Below are 22,511 nucleotides of genomic sequence, written 5' to 3'. Positions count from 1 at the left end.
TCAATCTAAATAAGGTGCAGCTCTAATACCAAAACTACAGGAATTTTTCCATGAGTGACCCCACCACCACCACCACCACCCATTACCGAGCGAGGTGGCGCAGTGGTTAGCACACTGCACTCGCATTCGGGAGGACGACGGTTCAATCCCGTCTCCAGCCATCCTGATTTAGGTTTTCCGTGATTTCCCTAAATCGTTTCAGGCAAATGCCGGGATGGTTCCTTTGAAAGGGCACGGCCGATATCCTTCCCCATCCTTCCCTAACCCGAGCTTGCGCTCCGTCTCTAATGACCTCGTTGTCGACGGGACGTTAAACAACACTAACCTAACCACCACCCATTACACTGTCACCTATAAGCTTAACCAACCCTCCCTTCCCATACCCATTGAGGTGCAGGCCATGCCTAGTGAAACCCGATCTACTGATAGACCCAACTGTCACCACTGAAATGTGACCCATGCTCTCTGCCATTTTGCCATCCCCAGCCCCATTTAACATGCCTAACAGCCCCATTAAGATGAAGCCGATCATGACGCTGAAAAAGTAGCATGAAATGCACATTAGTGCCACCAGTTTGAATAGCTATCCTTACCAGGTCACCACCTACATCGTTTTCCCCGTCCCTATCAAGACTGTTTCCTGCTCCACCCACTATCGCTACCTGATCCTCCTTCGTAAAATTCCTACATAACTCCCCTATGCTGTCAGTCACCTGAACCATTCATGCACTAGGTTTCACAATGCTGGTGACCTGGTACCCACTCCCCAACACTTCCTGCAACTGCTGGTCCACACCTCTACCGTGCGAACTATTTAGCAGTAGAACCTTCTCCTTTCTGTTAGACTTTGCAACTGACCTAGGCCTCCTAACTGCTGAGGACTGCTGCATGTTCCCTACATCTACAGCTTCAAGAGGCTCCTCTCCACTGAACTCTGACAGTTGATCAAATCTATAGCATATACGCAAAGTATAACTGTCTGAATACCTCCTCCTCCTAGCTGCCTTCTTGCCAACTGCCGGTTCCCATTCCCCACGACACATTCACCCTCCTCAACCTATCTTGTTCCCCCTTTGTGCGTTGTAACGCTCTTGCTCCTCTGTCAACTTATTTCTACTACAGATTCTGCATTCACAGGAGAGGATCTCACTGGAATGCCCACTGGCAACCCCGCAGCATTCCCACCCAATGAAAATACTTTGAAAAAATCCCACACCGTAACCCATTACTCACAAATCTACGACAGAGCCCACACTTCTCAGTTACTGAAAAAAAAACTGTACGTCTACGTTACGTAAGTTCAGTTACACCAGTAGAACTATTTATAGAACTAATAATAGTGGTCTAGAAATTCTCTGTCTACTAAGAAAAGCAACTACTTGTATTAATACTACTACAGCACAGCTAATACCAATACCAACAAAACTTCACAAAATTATTAGCTAAAACCAAAAATTCAAGCGGCCACTGTAACACTCAACGAAGTTAAGACACTGAATGAAAATTTTACTGAAGTATTTCACTAGGAACAATAGGAAACGTCAGCTGAAAACTAGAGCACTAAGTTTGCGAAACGACTTCAACGCACAGAAAACTATAAAAAACACGGTGAGCGAACGTTTCCAAAAGTTAATTAAAACGTTCTTTCGCCACAAACAGCACGAAACACTGCTGAAAACTATGAAATTTGATAACTGTGTAACAGAGCGTAAATAACTTGGTCAGTATTTATCTTTTTTTCTGTTTATACTTTTTTAATATTTTTTGTTTATGTTTTTTCGATTTTTTAAACTTTTTTCCTTTCACACACATGGTGTGAATATATATACATTTTTTTATTTTTCTTTTTATCTTTTTCCCAGATATGGTATGTGTGTGTACATACACGTGTACATAGACATAAATATTTACACCACACACACACACACACACACACACACACACACACACACACACAAGTATTTACACTATGATAAAAGGGTCATACTATTACTCTGCAAGCACATCCTCTCTCTCTCTCTCTCTTTCTCTCTCTCATTCTCTCACTCTCACTCAATCAGAGTCCCCCATCCCTTCTCTCGCTACAAGTGAGTAGTGTGAGTACGGTAGATTTTCAATCCCGTCATCAAAAATGGCCCTTTATCGTCATGAGGCGACAGGCCGAATTTAGACTGCGGCGCAGTGCACACTTCGTGTCGTCTCGATCGAATACTGGTCTGCCGTACTACACTCGTGGAAATTGAAATAAGAACACCGTGAATTCATTGTCCCAGGAAGGGGAAACTTTATTGACACATTCCTGGGGTCAGATACATCACATGATCACACTGACAGAACCACAGGCACATAGACACAGGCAACAGAGCATGCACAATGTCGGCACTAGTACAGTGTATATCCACCTTTCGCAGCAATGCAGGCTGCTATTCTCCCATGGAGACGATCGTAGAGATGCTGGATGTAGTCCTGTGGAACGGCTTGCCATGCCATTTCCACCTGGCGCCTCAGTTGGACCAGCGTTCGTGCTGGACGTGCAGACCGCGTGAGACGACGCTTCATCCAGTCCCAAACATGCTCAATGGGGGACAGATCCGGAGATCTTGCTGGCCAGGGTAGTTGACCTACACCTTCTAGAGCACGTTGGGTGGCACGGGATACATGCTGACGTGCATTGTCCTGTTGGAACAGCAAGTTCCCTTGCCGGTCTAGGAATGGTAGAACGATGGGTTCGATGACGGTTTGGATGTACCGTGCACTATTCAGTGTCCCCTCGACGATCACCAGTGGTGTACGGCCAGTGTAGGAGATCGCTCCCCACACCATGATGCCGGGTGTTGGCCCTGTGTGCCTCGGTCGTATGCAGTCCTGATTGTGGCGCTCACCTGCACGGCGCCAAACACGCATACGACCATCATTGGCACCAAGGCAGAAGCGACTCTCATCGCTGAAGACGACACGTCTCCGTTCGTCCCTCCATTCACGCCTGTCGCGACACCACTGGAGGCGGGCTGCACGATGTTGGGGCGTGAGCGGAAGACGGCCTAACGGTGTGCGGGACCGTAGCCCAGCTTCATGGAGACGGTTGCGAATGGTCCTCGCCGATACCCCAGGAGCAACAGTGTCCCTAATTTGCTGGGAAGTGGCGGTGCGGTCCCCTACGGCACTGCGTAGGATCCTACGGTCTTGGCGTGCACCCGTGCGTCGCTGCGGTTCGGTCCCAGGTCGACGGGCATGTGCACCTTCCGCCGACCACTGGCGACAACATCGATGTACTGTGGAGACCTCACGCCCCACGTGTTGAGCAATTCGGCGGTACGTCCACCCGGCCTCCCGCACGCCCACTATACGCCCTCGCTCAAAGTCCGTCAACTGCACATACGGTTCACGTCCACGCTGTCGCGGCATGCTACCAGTGTTAAAGACTGCGATGGAGCTCCGTATGCCACGGCAAACTGGCTGACACTGACGGCGGCGGTGCACAAATGCTGCGCAGCTAGCGCCATTCGACGGCCAACACCGCGGTTCCTGGTGTGTCCGCTGTGCCGTGCGTGTGATCATTGCTTGTACAGCCCTCTCGCAGTGTCCGGAGCAAGTATGGTGGGTCTGACACACCGGTGTCAATGTGTTCTTTTTTCCATTTCCAGGAGTGTATATGCGGCAGCTGCGGTGCAGCACCCCGAACGCTGCTTGTACATCCACCGCAAATAATCTTCGATAGCGAGTGCTCTCGATGCCATACGGCACATACCTTCCAATGTGCATACGCATACATTTTTTATCGTAGACCTACAAGCTCCACAATCGGCAATCCATTCGCCTCGTCCTTCATAGTGCCGATAACCTTGTTGTTCTGTGGAACAATACCATAAGGATTGTCGGCCGTGTATGAGAACGTGTCGAGTTCATTACTGTGGTACCTCATATGGACTGCAGTTCTTCACCCAATAGATGAAGCTATCTGTATCCACATAAAGTAATTTATGATCTGCGAAATGAGTTTTCGCAAACTCATAATGAAAGCGGTACATATGGAGTCAGGATAGGTCTAGTATCCACATCCCCACATAAATATGTTTTTTAAACCCTACTGCAGTCTTCGCCATCTCCACAGCAACTAAGTTCTTATTGAATATGGTAACCTGCTTAAAATTTGGTATGGCAAAGTATTTTCTTACACCTTAAATCTCATCCCATTTAGTTCTAGTCAATATTTCACGTCGTTCTCTCAGATTCTCAATTGTTTTACAGAAAATTGAATCATTCGTTAATTTGTAGAAATCTATTTGAAAGCCACACGTTGCGGGAGCTCTCTCTCTCTCATATTAAAAACAATATACCGACAACATACAAGTAAATCATATTAATGGAGATTATTACAGCAATTGAACTGACAATAATTAACTCTCGTTTCTACATGATGGGTCGCAAGCAATTGGCGACATGTAAATTGTGGTGTCACCGCCAGACACCACACTTGCTAGGTGGTAGCCTTTAAATCGGCCGCGGTCCGTTAGTATACGTTGGACCCGCGTGTCGCCACTATCAGTGATTGCAGACCGAGCGCCGCCGCACGGCAGGTCTAGTCTAGAGAGACTCCCTAGCACTCGCCCCAATTGTACAGCCGACTTTGCTAGCGATGGTTCACTGACTACATACGCTCTCATTTGCAGAGTCGACAGTTTAGCATAGCCTTCAGCTACGTCATTTGCTACGACCTAACAAGGCGCCATATTCAGTTACTATAATCTGAACATATAATATTGTGAATCATGTACCGTCAAGAGCGACGTTCATAATTAATGGATTAAAGTTAAGTATCAAACTAATTACGTCCGCTTTCTGAATTCTAATTCCTTGTCATGTTCCATACCTCACGTCAGTATAGTTCTTCCCTCCTCACGCCAGCCTGCGTGAGCTAAAACGCGTGCATTTCGGCCTCCTCAAGTAACACGGTGTTGGCTCTTCTGCCAACACAACATAAATAATCAATGTTCCTTGATATATACAGTTTTCATGCAAGCTATTCACACAAGTTGATAAGTCACTGCTATCGTTAATATCATTGCGGCTCTTGTAGTGCTCTCTGCTAGTCCGGATTTACAAGTGTCCGGCCGTGCCTAGGTGACTCGTTGCTATTATTCTCTTCGTGTAGATTTTGCTCTTGTCGTGGTGACGCCCTAGTCGCGTGCTATTGGCTGACGTCGTCTCACAGCCCTCTCTGCTGTATCGTTCTTGAGTTTCGCGCCGGGCTTGTCGTTACGCCGGAACATTCCCCCCTCCCCCCCCCCCCCTCCAAATCGACGGACCGTCGTCGTGCGTCGTGTAGGAAGCGCGACAACGGAAGGGGAGGCAGGAGTGTGGGCGCAGTGCTGGACGGGAAGCTGTGGCTGCAGGGGACGTCATGCTTCCGGTAGTACCCCGCCATCCAGCCTTCGTTCTCGCGGAAACGTCCCCTAGAAAACGACGTGTCCATCTCCTGATGCTACGAGCCTGACGAAGAAAGTGGCGACTGCTGAGGTGTGGGCGGGTCCAGTCCTATCGGTAGGACGAGAGGAGGTGGAGGAGACGAAGGCTCCATCTCCATGGGGTCGTCCCGCGGTGCAGTGACGACACCCTCTGGCTGCTTCTGTGGCCAAGCTGTCCTCGGGATCCGTGAATCTTGGGGAAGAGACACTGAAAGATCATCGTGCTCATGACAGAGATGAAGTTGATTTTGATGGCGGTGCTGCAAGCCATCTGGACCTGAAATAAGGTACATGCAAGCGTTAAGTCTACGGACGATCTCGCCTCTGCAGCTAAAAACCCTGTAAAAGACAATATCATGCGGCGCGAAGCGATACTATCGGCGTTCCTTCGGCACCAGATGCTGAGGAGGGTGGAGCAGGTGGAGCACTGTCCGATGGTGGCGGACGTGAAGCAGTTCCGCCGGCGATAATCCATCTCGTGGGTGTGAACGATAGGATGAGAGTAACAGTCGCACTGCTTGATCCCTGGTGTGGGCGGAGCGAAGCTAGGCCATCTGCTGCTTCAAAGTTCTGTCAAAACGTTCCACTTCGCCGTTTGACTGTGAATGGAACGGAGCACTAGTTAGATGCTGTATGCCATTGCGTTCACAGAATGTTTCAAATTCATTTGACGTGGACTGCGGTCCGTTGTCTGCCACTATGATTTCAGGTAAACCTTCGAGGCAAAAAATAGAGGACAACACCTGAATTGTGCTACGTGACGTTGTCGAGTTCGTTGGCACAACAAAAGGAAACTTGCTATACGAGTCAACCACAATCAACCAACGAGTGTTCCAAAAAGGTCCTGCAAAGTCTATGAGCACACGTTGCCATGGTGATTGCACGTAAGCCAAACAGAGAATTTTTGTGGCGGAGCGGACTGATTTTCCGCACATGCGTGACAGTGTGACGTCATCTGTTCTATTTAGGTATCCATACCCCGCCAAACACAGTGTCGACGCGCTAACTGTTTCGTACGTACAATCTCCCAGTGGCCTCGGTGAAGTAACTGCAACACTTCCTTTTTCAAAGCTTTAGGCCAGGGCCGGCCAGAAATTCTGCACGCGTGCGGTGCTCCTGCACATGTGCAACTTCCGGGTCACAGCGTACACGCCGCAGCCGTCAGCGTTCATGTAGTGCATGTTTCTACGCACAGATGTCGCTTTATCCACTTGCTGAGATACTCTGTACCGGCGCATTCTAGTGCTCTTTCCACAGCTTGCAAGCCAACCATGGGAAGGTATTTCGCGTATTAAACATTTAAAATACTGTCACAGTCTACTCACTGAGACGTCTACTTTTATGTTAACAGTTTAACCCAGTACGACAAGTAATACAGTTAACAACCGTGGGTTTTTATTAAGGCAGCTTGACTGACGGCACGTAAATACGCGTAGTGTTTTTGATCTAGTATTTAAGAAAGAGAGCACTTAGCGACTTCCAACGAACCTTAGTCATGATTTCAAATAACATTAAACTAATGCAAGGTTTCCTATAACTAATTCTCGGTGCCCTGAGTTATACCCACATAATTTCTGTCTCACTGACCTCTGAACAGAATGACAACCGCAGACCTCTCGAAGATGACCTGTACCATTATTGCTATATCTTTCATCAGTTCCGTCTGAAATCTGCACAATAACTGACAATTAGATGAATGTTATGTTTTATCGACTTCAGTTGAGCGTAGCCCTTCACACATTTTTTTTTAAAAAAGCACCTAAATGTAAGTATACAACAATCGGTTTAATGACCAATTTTCCTTATAATAATGTAACATGGAGCAGAATGAGGCAATAGTGCACAGTTAGTTAGTAAACAATAATTTTTAATTATGAAAGGAATAAATCCAAACACGTTTATCACTGGTCATGAGAAATGATATAGCTAATATCGGGCACAAAAGCACGGCTCATTGACAAACGCAAGCAGTTGCGGGAGATTTTCATCACTGATGCTTGATCAAAACGACTGAGAACATAGATCTTCCGTTCTTTGCTTTTTCACAGTACCTGCCATTTCTCAGTACTTCTCTGTTAAAGTTACGGTCACCAGGGGTAAACGAGACTGGGTATGTTGCGCTCTTGCTTGTACCACATAAACAGGGAAGAGGAGCCGCCGCCGTTCATTTAGGACACATGTCTAATAACAGATGTCGCTGTCACTCGCTGTCGCACACGTGCGACCATGTGCAGCACTTCCCCACGTCTGCACACTGTGCAGCGTTTGGCCGGCCCTGCTTTAGGCTATGCCGATGGGCGAAGTATCGGCACATTACAGTGTTCCATATGCTATGCAAGGAACGAGGCCACGATGTGCGAATGTATGGTAGCAAAACATTCAAATCTGAATCAGGTTCCGTAGCCTGTGCAATTTTCTTATAGTTCAGCGGAAAAGATTTAAGAAATTCAGAATCCTGAGCATCGATGTGACAACAAGATGCAGCAGAGGCGTCGAAGTCTGTATCTGGGCCAATCGGAAGACGTGGAATGCGTCCGCATTACCATGTTGAGCCGTCGGATCTCATACTGGTATTCAGACAACAAAGCCCATCTTTTCAATATTTGGGTCATTCGTATAAGAGTCGGTTTCGTCGGATGAAATAAGGACTTCGAAGGCAGAATTTTCTGTCATACAAATAACGGTGGAATTTGGTGACACCATAGACAAAAGCCAAAGCCTCTTTCTCAATTTGTGCATAGTTGCACTGAACTCTGGACAACACTTTTGATGCGAAAGCGATAGGCCTGTCTTTATTACTAATTCTGTGCGAAAGCACTGCACCGATTCCGTAAGAGGAAGCCTCAATTTACAATATAACTGTTTTTTTAGGATCAAAGTGAACTAAGCATCGATCACTGAGATATGCATCTTTAAGACTTCGAAAAGCTAGTTGGCAGTCATCTTTCCAAACAAAGGGGACATTCTTGCGACGCAAGCGATGCCATGGAGTCGCTGTTTGCGCATCATTCCGTATTAACTGAATATAACAGTTCATTTTTCCTAAGCCTGACTGCAATTCTGTGACATTGCGAGGAACTGGCAAATCGCGTATGGCTAACAAATGCGACTGAAGGGGATGTACACCGTCACTGTTTATGACATGACCAAGATACTGCCACTCAGGTTTAAAACAATCACACTTGTCAAGTCTACACTTTAGTTCTGCATCAGATAACACACGAAACAAAGCACATAAATTTGCAGTATGTTCTTCAGGTATACGACCTGCTACGACAATATCATCCAAATAGTATGAACAGTTTGGTACTTGCGGATCAGCTGTTCCAAATATCGTTGGAAAACGGTGGGTGCGGAAGCACTGCCAAAAGACAAACGCAAATAACTAAACAAGCCCTAATGAGTATTCACTACACACATTTTTTGAGATTCTTCATCGAGCGGTATTTGAAGATGCGCGTCGCGCAAATCAGTTTTTGAAAAGTAGCGTCCAGCACCTAATATGTCCATGAGACACTCTGGGCGTGGCAATGGATAAGTACCAATTATAGTTTGTGGGTTGACTCTAGACTTAAAGTCAACACCGAGGGGAGTGCGAAGTGAAGGTTTGGGGAGCAAAACCAGTGGATTTTTCCTATTGACTAGCTTGTATGGGCGCGATAGCTCCGCTATCTTGCTATTCTTGAAGTTCAGCCGCGACTTTGTCCCGTAATGCTATGGGAACAGTTCTAGCCCTGCATAATTTCGGCTTGGCATTGTCTTTCAGAGTAATATGTGCAACAAGATTATTAGCCTTGCCTAAACCTTCAGAAAAGAGGTCCGGGAATTCTTTTAGCAAACTAGCGACACTGTCTTTTGCATGGAATGCAGACATTGACAACACATTGTCCTGAATGTCGAAGCCAAACAAATCAAATGAATCAAGACCTAATATGTTCTCACAATCGCGTGATTGTAGCACCGTAAAAGTCACTGTTCGCACTTCCGAGCGATACATTTTAGGCAAAGTACACTTTCCGAGAAGCGGAATGTCTTGTCGATTATAAGCCGTCAGTTGTGTGCTACGTTTAGACAGGCGTGGGGAGCCTAACAGTTCATATGTGCAACGATTTAGCAATGTGACAGAGGCACCCATGTCCAATTCAAATTTGCCACGTTTCCCACAAAGAAGTAAATGGACAAAAAGCTTGTTGGACTGGCGTATCGCTGAAGAAACTGCTTGCGTGCCAATTTTGTGAATGCCTGTTGCAGACTTTGAGTATACTGCATTAATGACATGGTCCTTGTGACTAGATTTGTAAGAGTGAGCTGAATTCTTATATTTGTTCCTTTACAAACATAACGCTTGCACACGTCGTTTATAGCCACAAGCGTAATACTGTACTTGTCGGGAGGGACAGTCTTGGCGTTTGTGACTTGAATAACACCAAGGGCAAGACTCCATTCTGTTCGGCTGTGTAGCCGCCTGTTTAGCGAACTGCTTGCGTGGCGTGGAGCATTGTGTACACGGCGTGGCTAGCCAAAGCTGCCGCTGAATGGGCCGATTACAAACAAGGGACTCAACCCGACAATTAGCTGGCTGCTCAAATTTATCAGCCGACAGGGTACCTGAATCGTACTGGTATTGTATTTGCACTACTTGCTGAAATGATGGATCGTACTGTTTCAAAATCTGTTCTCTGAGTTTGATATCTGGTACATTGTACACGATCGCATCACGCAACACAACATCTGAATATAAAGTACCACAAGCACATTTGAATTGGCATTTCCTTGTCATACCCTGTAAATCTGTTACCCACTCATGAAAATTTTGTTCTGGCAGCTTTTGCAGTTAAAGAATTGATACCTTGCTGCTACCACATTCACGTTTTGGTCGTAATAGTTAGTTATCGAATCTAGCACTTGTTCATAAGGAAGTTCACTCGGAGTGGCGTTAGGAAATAGTTTGTTGATGAGGCGGAACACTGCACTTCCTACTGTGGATAGGACACAACGGCTTTTCACAGTACCTGGTGCGTTTTGTGCAAGTATGTGTGCTTTGAATTGTTGCAACCACTCGAGCCACTCTCCTTCTTGTTCACAAAATTGGCGAAAAGGCAGTATAGCAACAGGTGTTGCTATAGGTGGTGCTTGTTGCTTCGGGCGCACAGCATTGGCCAGTAGCTGCTGCACCATGTTGAGCAACGTAGATATTTGCTGCATCTGGAACTGAAACATCTTCATAAGCTGTGTTGCATCTAACGATTGCTGCTATGGCGCCTGAGCAGGGGGCCGGATAGGTGGGGTGGGCATGTAGGAAGAGACAAATGCGACAAACAGACAAAGCAAGCAATGAAAGGAAGTACAAAAGCAAAGAAAATTTATGCAACACCCACCTGAAAACACTGATTAGCAAAGAGACTGTTAAAGCAAGTAAACGCCCCTGCAAAGAAAAGACAACAGAGAATTAAGGCGCCAGCAAAACAAAACAAAACAAAATCTTGTTGACGTCTGGCTTTGGTTTCTTCTGATAACTCATCGTCAATGTGGTATCCTGAAAACTCGTCTCTTATAGGGTGCCTAGGAAGCTGTTTCCTTGGATAACTGGACAACATACAAGCAAACCATACTGATGGAGTTCATTACAGTAATTAAATTGACAATACTTAACTTTCGCTTGTACATGATAGGTTGCAAGCAACTGGCGACATGCAAATATTCAATGTCCTTTGATATATACAATTTCCATGCAAGCTATTCACACAAGTTCATAAGTCACTGCTATCAGCAATATCACTGCGGCTCTTGTAGTGCTACCCGCATCTCGTGGTCGTGCGGTAGCGTTCTCGCTTCCCACGCCCGGGTTCCCGGGTTCGATTCCCGGTGGGGTCAGGGATTTTCTCTGCCTCGTGATGGCTGGGTGTTGTGTGCTGTCCTTAGGTTAGTTAGGTTTAAGTAGTTCTAAGTTCTAGGGGACTGATGACCATAGATGTTAAGTCGCATAGTGCTCAGAGCCATTTGAACCATTTTTTTCTTGTACTGCTCTCTGCTAGTCCAGATCCATCACTGTCCAGCCACGCCTTGGTGTCGCATCGCTTTTATTCTTTTCGTGTAGATGCTGCTCCTGTCATGGTGACGCCCTAGTCAGCGTGCTATTGGCTGACATCATCTCATAGCCCGCTCTGCTGTATCATTCTTGATCTTCACGCTGGCGCTTGTCGTTACACCGGGACAAAGGAGATAGCCTGGGTGATTCTAACCAGCTCCATCCCCAGGCTGAGACACTGCTGGAGATTACAATAATGAACAACATATCTCTGATTATTTCCCAGGGTTGTCATCAATTTTTGGGTGGAGCCTTCTCACAGAACTTGTTGCTCTGGACACAGCAGCAAATCAACGTGTGCATTATGCAAACTAATAGGGTGAGTTCTGCCTCCACCATATGCCCTAAATCAGAATCAGCTGCCATACCACCATGATTTTTCCACCTAATCCTTTGCATTCGTCTTCGGGCACCCATCGAAACTCACCAATCGGCAGCGACTGCTACGTGGCATGTCTGTATAAGTTATTTACATCCACGTACATTATATAACTCGAATCATGGGATGCACTGAACATGTCCTCCATCTGTGGGTTATTTGCCTTGGCGTGCCTATTGACACATTGGCAAAGTCCTCCATGGATCCATCACTCAAAGAAAAGAAGCACGTCAGCATCGGTCACTAATCCGATACTGCACTTTGTTTTCTTGAACATTATACCCCATGACATACCTTGTGCCGTGTAATAAAAGGTGGGATTCAGAGAATATGTGGCCATGCATAGACGCCAGAATTTCTCGAAAACGTCCGCAAGCAAGCAAACGTCTGTGTCCATGCAAAGCCGTGTGTATTCTCGTAAAGTGGAGATGTTGAACTCCCGCCAGACATTCATGACATGGTCATACTCTGCATCCGTTATGGCACTGCCTATAAAGATGCTGTAGAATGAAGTTACGTTGGGTAGCCTGGTTTTGTTGAGTTTCACCCTACTATCCACATACTCGTATGGAAAGACCTCCTTCTTAGTCACAAGCTGAAACTTTTGCTGGTTGGGAAATGCAGCTCGAGTGATATGCATATTCTCCTGAGGTAGAGTTTCAACGAGTTTCTGGAGTGGCGCCTGTGTAAAACATAACGCATCAATTAAGCGGAGCATAATTCTTGGCGTCATTCGTTTGGAGAATGAAATGTATTTCTCGACACTCTCAGGTAGGACACTGACCTAATCTTTCTCCATGCCGAAATCAGCCAACTGCTCAACTAGAATGTGAGCATCATACCCGCTTAAATTATGGAAGGAAACGGGTATGTGCCTTGGTACTTGATACATCAAACTGCACGTATTGAGAGCTGTGCCATGGTCCCTATGAGGTATTTACACTTTTCTATCTAACGACAGACCGCAAATATGACAATTAACCATGTTATTGTACAAATATTCATTCTCCTTTGATTTGGTCGTTGGAATGTTGTCGCTGTAAAGCTTATCAACCTCTCATGAAAGTTTTTCGAGCTCAGTGAGCAGCCAAACTTCAGGATTATCCCCGACATAATAATCGTTGCTGTTAAGACTGGAATCGTAGGACGATACAATTTGGTACGCTGCCACATATTGTTCGTGTTTTTCAGTAAATGTGGTATGTGAGGCTGTAGGATCACCTGGACGGCAGGTCACAGGAGCGAGGTGGTATTCAAAGTCGGCGTACACTACAAACAGGCATCACTCCTGGTGGTGAGCATTTTTAAACATTATGAATTTGTTTTCCTTAGTCGGCATAATAATATGTACCATGTCCTTGGAAGCGCAGTCTACTAGATGTGCCGCTAATAACTTATCTGAGGAAAATAATAATTCAGGCATCTTAAGGAAATATGCTTTATATGACAATTGGTTGATAGTTAGGAGGAAAGGAGTCGGGACATATCTTAGTGCCAAACATAATGATAATTATCACCTTCAGAGAAAAGTAGCATGTTTTCATGCAACTTACACTCACCAGCAGATTCTGAGAAATGGAAGGGGCCGACAACAATATGCTTGTCCTGCTCATCTGACTTGCTTTTCTTCTCCAGGCCATAAGCATGAACCGATGTTTCGGTATTCTGAACCTCAAATTAGGTAGGTCCTGAATCTTGATGGGGAACTCGATACCATCAAATTATAACACTTAGGAATGTCAAGGTATCTACCGTATTGATGTGTGCTCTGGATTCCCTTTAATATTTCTTTCGCAAGTCAGCACTGACCACGCAAAACAACCCTCATTCTTTCCATTTTTGACATGCCCCCTTATTAGCTATATCTTTAGGGAATTTGTTATAGCTAGACCCACCATTTACCGGATCGTAGACATGTGTATGGATGTGCAGGTGTAATATTCAGCTGAGTGCTTTAGCTGACCCTCTGACTTCCATCTCGGATAACCGGGCCAGTATAGCATTCAAGGTGGATTTACGAAACCACTCTGCGATTGATGCGCTCTGCGTTATCACGCCATTCCCTCCCCCCCCTCCCCCCCCCCCCCAAAGATAATGAAGACTTGTCTCTTCAATGCAGGAATCGACTTTGGCAGAGTGTGACAGTTCAATGCAGAGCACTACACTGCATTTAATGGTGGGATACCATGGATCATTGACTACCTTGAGGAGCTCCTCTACCATGACAGGACGGCACACCCTTAGAAAACCGATATGTCGCGGTACTCTCCTGCCGGGTTCTCGATTTTCGTGAACGAGATTCATTCCTCTAAGGCGTCTGCAATCACCGAGTATTCTAACTGCAGTATGGTGTCACTGACCTGATATCCTTCACTAAAAGGACGGGAGAGGGAACTGCCACTAGCCACAGGATCGTTGCTATTACTAATGCTATAAGAACAGCTTGGTGACACAGCTGCTGATTACGGTGATGTGTTGAGGGGTATGTGCTATACCTCACGAGAGCAGTGAGGACGTGACGGCGGAGGAAGAGGAGGAGAAGCTGTGGAATCGGGCCGCTGTGAGCAGCCTGTTTGCTGCAGCGCTGACCAGCTAGCCTGAGGGACGGCAGTCCATGGACGCCAGAGCGGTGCTTGGTGGACGCTGCGGGGTGGCTGGGACCAGGCCGTCGTCGGCGGCGGCGACGGCTTCCCGGCGGCGCTCTTGCCAGTGAAGCACGCTGCACAGGACCTCGTTTCGATGTTATAGTCTCCGCCACCACTGGTATTACGCATACGCAGTACAATGGACATGAAAAAAGTTAATCGATATATATGTTACCGGCCAAACCAGATTTTAGGAAGAAATATGTTACGGGCCAAACCCGATTTTAGGACGAACTTGTTTCGCCTAGGTCAAACTCGTTCATCCGGTTACCGATGGGATAAAACAGTTTAGCTTAGGTCGAATCGGTTTATCCTATTTAGAATTTACGTGCTTTAGTGTAAACTGGTACGTCCTAGTCTGAACTAATTTTGCCTAGTCCTGTACGAACGGGGAATCCCCGAATCATCTCTGGCTCGCCCCTCGCGCCTCTCAACCGCTCTTCGCTCGAACTGTTCTTTGTTTTGAACGGTATTTTGCATCGACTATTGCTCGTGTTAAGTTGCTGGTTGCGTTCAAAAGATTTTATTATAATCGTAGTATAATTATTGTGAAGTGTTTCATCACGGATTAGCCTTCGTGTAGTTGACAAACTAATCAAAAGTGTCTGGAGGAAATTTTGCAGAGTGAAAACAAAAGTCTTCTCATTATAATGTGCTATCAGTAGAAGAATATGCAGATTTGGTTAAACAAGTATAAGACGCGGAAAAGTTGGAAAAAAGAACATCATTACAAAAAAGAAGACTGAAACGATTTACTGTTTTGAAAATTAGTGGTGTGAAAAAACTCATTGCACGGTGTGAAGGGAATATAATATACTTCTTTGTTCCAGCTGATGAACTTTATGATGTGATTGACGCAGCTCATGCAGCTGTGGGTCCCGATGAAAATATGGTAAGTTCTTGGTTATTGGACAACAATTGGACGATGTGGTCGCAAGGATTAAGGTATGTCCAGTTGATGAAAAATCGAGCTTACCACTCTGGCATGAAACAAACACCTTACAAAGCATTATTCGGAATCGAACCTAGAGTAGGACTTTCCACTTCCTCGTTGCCTCAAGAAATCAGAAACGATATGCAGAATGAAGATGACCTAAAGAAAGCAATCGAAGATGACAGCAATACTGAACAGTACGAAAACAGTTCTGATGATAACATTGTGAAACTGGACACAAACGACATTCAAAATGCTAGAAAAATTGCGACAGAAAATTAAAAAAAAATTAGAGTAATACTTCAAAAGACTGATGAGGGCCTCTATAACGTTGGCACCAAACACGACGTACTTCAAAAACATTATTGCAGGTATAATTTTATTAAAATTTTCCATAATTTTTTGTAATAAAATATCAAAAAATATTTGTTTTATCTTCTTTGTTATTTTTTTTACATCTGATTTCGATGTCTGCATTCAGAAGTTTCTAAATGTGGGAGATATTAACTAGGATGTTGAAATATCTTCAATGACTGCAGCCACAAAACATTCTGTTGGATCAGGGCAAGGCTTCGTGAAATGCAGTTGCGTGAAAAACTGTACAACAAACAAATGCAATTCTAAGAAAAACAAAGTACTCTGCAATTGTAAGTGCCACCAAAGTAAACCTTGCAAAAATAAGTAAATAAGTAAACTGCAGATAAGGTGATTTCTATGGATGGATATATGTAAGTTGATCTAGTGATAGATGTGAAATTACTGATTAGTTAATAAATAACTTTAATGAATCATATTGACTATTTTATTTCTATTCCTTTATTCAGTTTACTTTGAAAAGCTTATAGAAGATACAAACTAAGCGAAATTAGTTCAGACTAGGACGTACCAGTTTATTGCGAAGCATGTAAATTCTAGCTAGGATAAACGATTCGACCTAGGCTAAACTGTTTTATCCTATCGGTAACAGGATGAACGAGTTTGACCTAGGCGAAACTATTTCATCCTAAAATCGGGTTTGGCCGGTAACATATGTACTCAAACAATACGAAATTCTTAGGGAAATGAAAAAAGAAGTAACGTTTATCGATTTCGGTCCTCGAAATCATCTACAGCAACAACATAAGTAAACGATGAAAAATATGTATACTAGTTATGATTATATTGCTGCGGCATTTGGACGTTTGCCTCCAGATCTTCCATGATATGGTGTATGTGTTCTGAAAAAGCAGGAAAAAAATTAACACCTACATCTGAACTCGATACTGCAAAACTTTTTACGAAAATTTACGCTGCGAAATCCGTGCTCATGCTACGAAATTAAATACATGCATAACTGGTAATTCCCATTGCACCCGGAGTTTGCCGCCACTGGGATTGCGACTGCCTCCTGTTGCCGCTGATCTCTTCATTTTTTGTTTTCAAATAAACTGGTAGCACTCATACATACTCACACTAGCGTGAACAACACAGTCGAGCTGACCCTGCCGCGGACGATAGTAGAATAAGAGCGACTGCACCATGACGAGGGCTTATATAACCTCCACACCACTCATCTGCCATTTTACCCAGGGAGCCAATAGGAGTGCGACATTCCACCTCACCTGCAGATGAATGCTAATCTTAGCTCGCATGACAAGTTGGTGTTGGTCTGGCCGGCAGCGGTTTTCTCGCGCCCGTGGATCCGGCCAGAAAAACCCTTCTTCCGGTCTGCGCAACAGTCTGTGGTGAGCTGAGGGCGCGGGCGGACGTGCAGCAGCTTTGCAGCTCCCAAGTTATGACTATACATCGTGTAGCAAACTACTGTCATAGTGTATTTAACAATATTTTGCATGATCGTCTTCAGAACTTCGACACAGTGTATTTGCCATCATTTATTTTAGGGGTTTATTTTTTTAATTTCTAGTGTATTTTTCTGTAACATATTTCCATTCCATATGCACCTGGGAAGACAGTGCAGTGTGTTAGTGTATTTGAAGCAAATTGTTTAAAGCAACATTTGCAAATGTATTGAGGCGTTAAATACTTTATGTGATTTGTTTATGCACACAAATGTTTCAGAGTAGTGGAGGAAGATTGAGAGGTTGACAAGTGCGCCGCAATCTATATTTTAGAGTCAGTGGCGGCATACATCTCAAAACTGAAGCAAGCTACTGTACAGCGATCTTCTTGAAAGTGCGTTGAAAGACATATTCAATTGGATATAGTAGCTCCAGAAGCAGCTCATGCTCAAAGACAAGGGCGTTTCCCACAAAAGCGCGAGAAGTATCTCAGGGACGGTTTCAGAAGTGTGTCGCGATATTTTCTTTTAGAGTATGTGTTCAAGTGTGGCGGTGAAGATATTCCTCGGGAATTCTTTAAATATTCTCGAATCGTCTGCAAAATTCTCTCTCTCTCTCTCTCTCTCTCTCTCTCTCTCTCCCTCTCTCTCTCTCTCTCTCTTTGTACACTGGTGCACTTAATTCCTTTGACATCTTCAAGTTGTGTATGTGACGATATTCCGCAACACCAGATGTAATAACTCCCGAAGCAGTTCGCGAAATGTAATACAAGAAAATGCACCAGGAGGGCTAGTGCAGTTTAGAGTCCATGGCGGAATCGATTCTGAAATAGGAACTTGCCTTGGAAGGATGGAGTTCTGCCGTGCGTCGAGGGCATTAGCATGACATTCGGTCTATCAGTCGTGGAGCCCAAGTGGACACGTGTGCATGGTGCAGCCGCTTCTCAGGCTCTCGCCGATGCACCCCGACTCTAGGCAGCCTGCGTGGGTGGCGTTCTGTGCTTTGCAATCGAACGATTTTCAGCAGTGTAATTACATGTGATGGGTGGTTCCTCATGATATTAATTTTGCTATCGGAATAAGGAAAAACGATCGATTTAATTAGTTCTTTACAAGACCTGCATCTTCCCAAACAGCACAGAATGATGAGCAACAGAAATCCAGCACCTGCAAACTGAATTTTTTATAAATAAACAGTATAACCTCTGCTGTGTAGTTGAATTTCCTGTCGTGAGATCCTTCCTCTCCACTAGAGAGCAGCCAGTTTGCAGGTAGGGGAGGTTGAGGGGGAGGGGAGGGTTGGGGGTTTATCAGAGGGGGTTAGTTAATTAATCAATTTAATTAAGTAGTCAGTCAAATTGATAAGAGTGAGACGTTGCTATTCGAATAACTTAGGCCTGAAAGTGTACCTGTATCAAAGAGAGTGAGGGGGAATGGTTGGAGGGTTCCTGAGGAGTTGTGAAGAGGATGGGGAGGGGGAGGAATGGAGGAACAATAGCCTAAGGACCTTTCAGTCATAAAGAAGGATTTTTCCCAGGCGGTCATAACCTGTCAATCAGAACAATAGGGTTGTCCCTGAGTGCATACTTGCCCCTGATTTAGGCAACCCGCCCTAACGAAAAGCCCTGAAATACGCTTTGACCCCCTATTGACGCTAACCGCTAAACAACACACCATGCAGCACAGCTCGTGGCAGCTTGGTGTGTAGCTCATTAATTTTTAGGACCTTAACATAAAACATAAATTTATCATGTCTTTGGTCTCTAATCTGTTAGTTTTGTCACTACATTTTTTCAGTCATTGACTCTAGAAAAACATTTTCTGCCGTTATAGGGGTCGACAACACCAAAACCGCTACACATCACCATCCCTGATTCTGAGTAAAAAAATACTGGCATTCAAAACAGCTTTCAGTCCTCTCGAAATGGATAGATACAGGTCCTGTATGGTTTTCAAGGGTATCTTATACCATCCTGCCTGCAAATACTGTTAAGTTCAGGTAAAGCCTTGTTCCCACAGCTGTGATTTGACAAGCCTAGTTTTAAGTTTGTCAGATCTCACGCCGTGGTACCTCAAAGATTCGTTATTAATTGGGATGGCTTGCCTGTGAATCGTCGGGAAACTCTTCCAACATCAAAGATCAAAGGCTTGTAGTTCGACAGATGACAACCTGAAACGTCCCCTTAGAAAAATTACACATGACTGTGCTTAAACTGACACACAATATTTTTTAGCGCAACGCAGTCTGACTTTCAATAATCCCTACAAGAGAATGGCCCTGACTCAATTAACCTATACCTTTCACAAATCACTTACCTCACAAAAATCTTCGTTACTCAAACTACTGCAATACAGCTAGCGCCAATACTGCCAGCTAAATAAAAGATTCAGACTACTGAAAGCACTAACTACTGATAGGCATAGTTAGCAAATGAAAGATTTTGATAGAGAACAAACAATGTACACTCCTGGAAATTGAAATAAGAACACCGTGAATTCATTGTCCCAGGAAGGGGAAACTTTATTGACACATTCCTGGGGTCAGATACATCACATGATCACACTGACAGAACCACAGGCACATAGACACAGGCAACAGAGCATGCACAATGTCGGCACTAGTACAGTGTATATCCACCTTTCGCAGCAATGCAGGCTGCTATTCTCCCATGGAGACGATCGTAGAGATGCTGGATGTAGTCCTGTGGAACGGCTTGCCATGCCATTTCCACTTCGCGACCCAGTTGGACCAGCGTTCGTGCTGGACGTGCAGACCGCGTGAGACGACGCTTCATCCCGTCCCAAACATGCTCAATGGGGGACAGATCCGGAGATCTTGCTGGCCAGGGTAGTTGACTTACACCTTCTTGAGCACGTTGGGTGGCACGGGATACATGCGGACGTGCATTGTCCTGTTGGAACAGCAAGTTCCCTTGCCGGTCTAGGAATGGTAGAACGATGGGTTCGATGACGGTTTGGATGTACCGTGCACTATTCAGTGTCCCCTCGACGATCACCAGTGGTGTACGGCCAGTGTAGGAGATCGCTCCCCACACCATGATGCCGGGTGTTGGCCCTGTGTGCCTCGGTCGTATGCAGTCCTGATTGTGGCGCTCACCTGCACGGCGCCAAACACGCATACGACCATCATTGGCACCAAGGCAGAAGCGACTCTCATCGCTGAAGACGACACGTCTCCATTCGTCCCTCCATTCACGCCTGTCGCGACACCACTGGAGGCGGGCTGCACGATGTTGGGGCGTGAGCGGAAGACGGCCTAACGGTGTGCGGGACCGTAGCCCAGCTTCATGGAGACGGTTGCGAATGGTCCTCGCCGATACCCCAGGAGCAACAGTGTCCCTAATTTGCTGGGAAGTGGCGGTGCGGTCCCCTACGGCACTGCGTAGGATCCTACGGTCTTGGCGTGCATCCGTGCGTCGCTGCGGTCCGGTCCCAGGTCGACGGGCACGTGCACCTTCCGCCGACCACTGGCGACAACATCGATGTACTGTGGAGACCTCACGCCCCACGTGTTGAGCAATTCGGCGGTACGTCCACCCGGCCTCCCGCATGCCCACTATACGCCCTCGCTCAAAGTCCGTCAACTGCACATACGGTTCACGTCCACGCTGTCGCGGCATGCTACCAGTGTTAAAGACTGCGATGGAGATCCGTATGCCACGGCAAACTGGCTGACACTGACGGCGGCGGTGCACAAATGCTGCGCAGCTAGCGCCATTCGACGGCCAACACCGCAGTTCCTGGTGTGTCCGCTGTGCTGTGCGTGTGATCATTGCTTGTACAGCCCTCTCGCAGTGTCCGGAGCAAGTATGGTGGGTCTGACACACCGGTGTCAATGTGTTCTTTTTTCCGTTTCCAGGAGTGTATTTACCTTAATAGTGTTTAAAAGTCATAATATATATATATATAGCAGTTCATGTCATCCATTCTTACAAAATGTACTGTTTCTGATGAACACACGTCCAGATCATCCGCTCTCAAAAATCCGGCATCTCACTTCCCCACATCCACCACTGCTGGCGGCTCACCTCCAACTGCGCAACGCTACGCGCTGTTCACATCCAGCTGCCCAACACTACAATGGCAGACAACAATGCAAACTAGCCACAGACTGCACACAGCACAGCCAGTGATTTTCATACAGAGCGCTACGTGGCGTTACCAATATAAAAACCTAAACAGCCTACTTACATGGCCCCCATGCTTACCACAAAAAATTTTACAAATTGTTTTGGGCACTGGCCAATACATATATTTTTTAAATTTTTTCACAATTACAGTAACAAAGAAATCAAATGCACACACTTATTGATACAATGTTGGTCAAAAGCTAAAATTTTCTCACAGTCCATAAAGACAGTCCTGATCATTCATCATAGTAAAATAGCAGCGTTTTTCTCAAAGTCTGAGCAGTAAAAGAAAATGCACACAGAAGTAGTGGATTTCCATTGGATTTCCATGCAGTCTTGAAGAAGTATTGTTGTCCTTCCAACGGAAAGACAGTGCTGACTCTTGATATGCAGACAGGTAATGGGCCACATCAGAGCAAACCCACAGCAAAGTCAGTCGAAGTTTTGAAGAATATTGTAGGTAGGTCATCACAGAGCAGACCCATTGTAGTCCTGGTAGAGATTATGGTATTGGTGGGCCACCAGACGTGCAGACCCACTGCAGTCCTTGTAGAAATAATGGTATTGGTGGGCACTCACATAAATTTTTTTTGAAATATCCTTAGAACCAGCAATGCTGTTATCCAGTCCCTTGCTGAATTATCAACACATGTGCAAGCACTAACAGTCCCAACTTCTCACATACTGTGCATATATTGTGACCAACAGAAACGTGTGCAGTGAAATGTAACTTACAAGTTACTTAATTTGATGAACTGGTGTCAATTACAATTTTATAACATAAGAAAACAATAACAAAGGTACAAAATACAACATTAAAGAACATAACAATACAGATAACATTTGTAGTAAATCAGGCCTTACAAAAGAATAGAAATAAACAAGCACATCAGTGTTACAAGAATTATGACATAAGTACATACACAAAGATCAGAATAACTTTTGAAACATCAACTTCACATGTGAGCAACAAAACAGAACAGATAAATAACGTCTAAACATCTTTACAAAGTAGATAACATAGTATTAGAAAAATTCTACATCATAACTCTCATCAGCTAAACATATAAAG

General features: G+C 45.3%; 1 pseudogene; it reads left to right on the top strand.

Annotated features, from left to right (window-relative positions):
* Positions 1 to 22,511, top strand: part of LOC126184260 (uncharacterized) — a 43,669-nt pseudogene that overhangs the window by 11,869 nt on the left and 9,289 nt on the right.

The sequence above is a fragment of the Schistocerca cancellata genome, chromosome 4, assembly GCF_023864275.1.
Source record: "Schistocerca cancellata isolate TAMUIC-IGC-003103 chromosome 4, iqSchCanc2.1, whole genome shotgun sequence".
Classification (NCBI taxonomy): domain Eukaryota; kingdom Metazoa; phylum Arthropoda; class Insecta; order Orthoptera; family Acrididae; genus Schistocerca; species Schistocerca cancellata.
The sequence above is the reverse complement of the archived record's forward strand: the minus strand, read 5'-3'. Positions and strand labels throughout refer to the sequence as shown.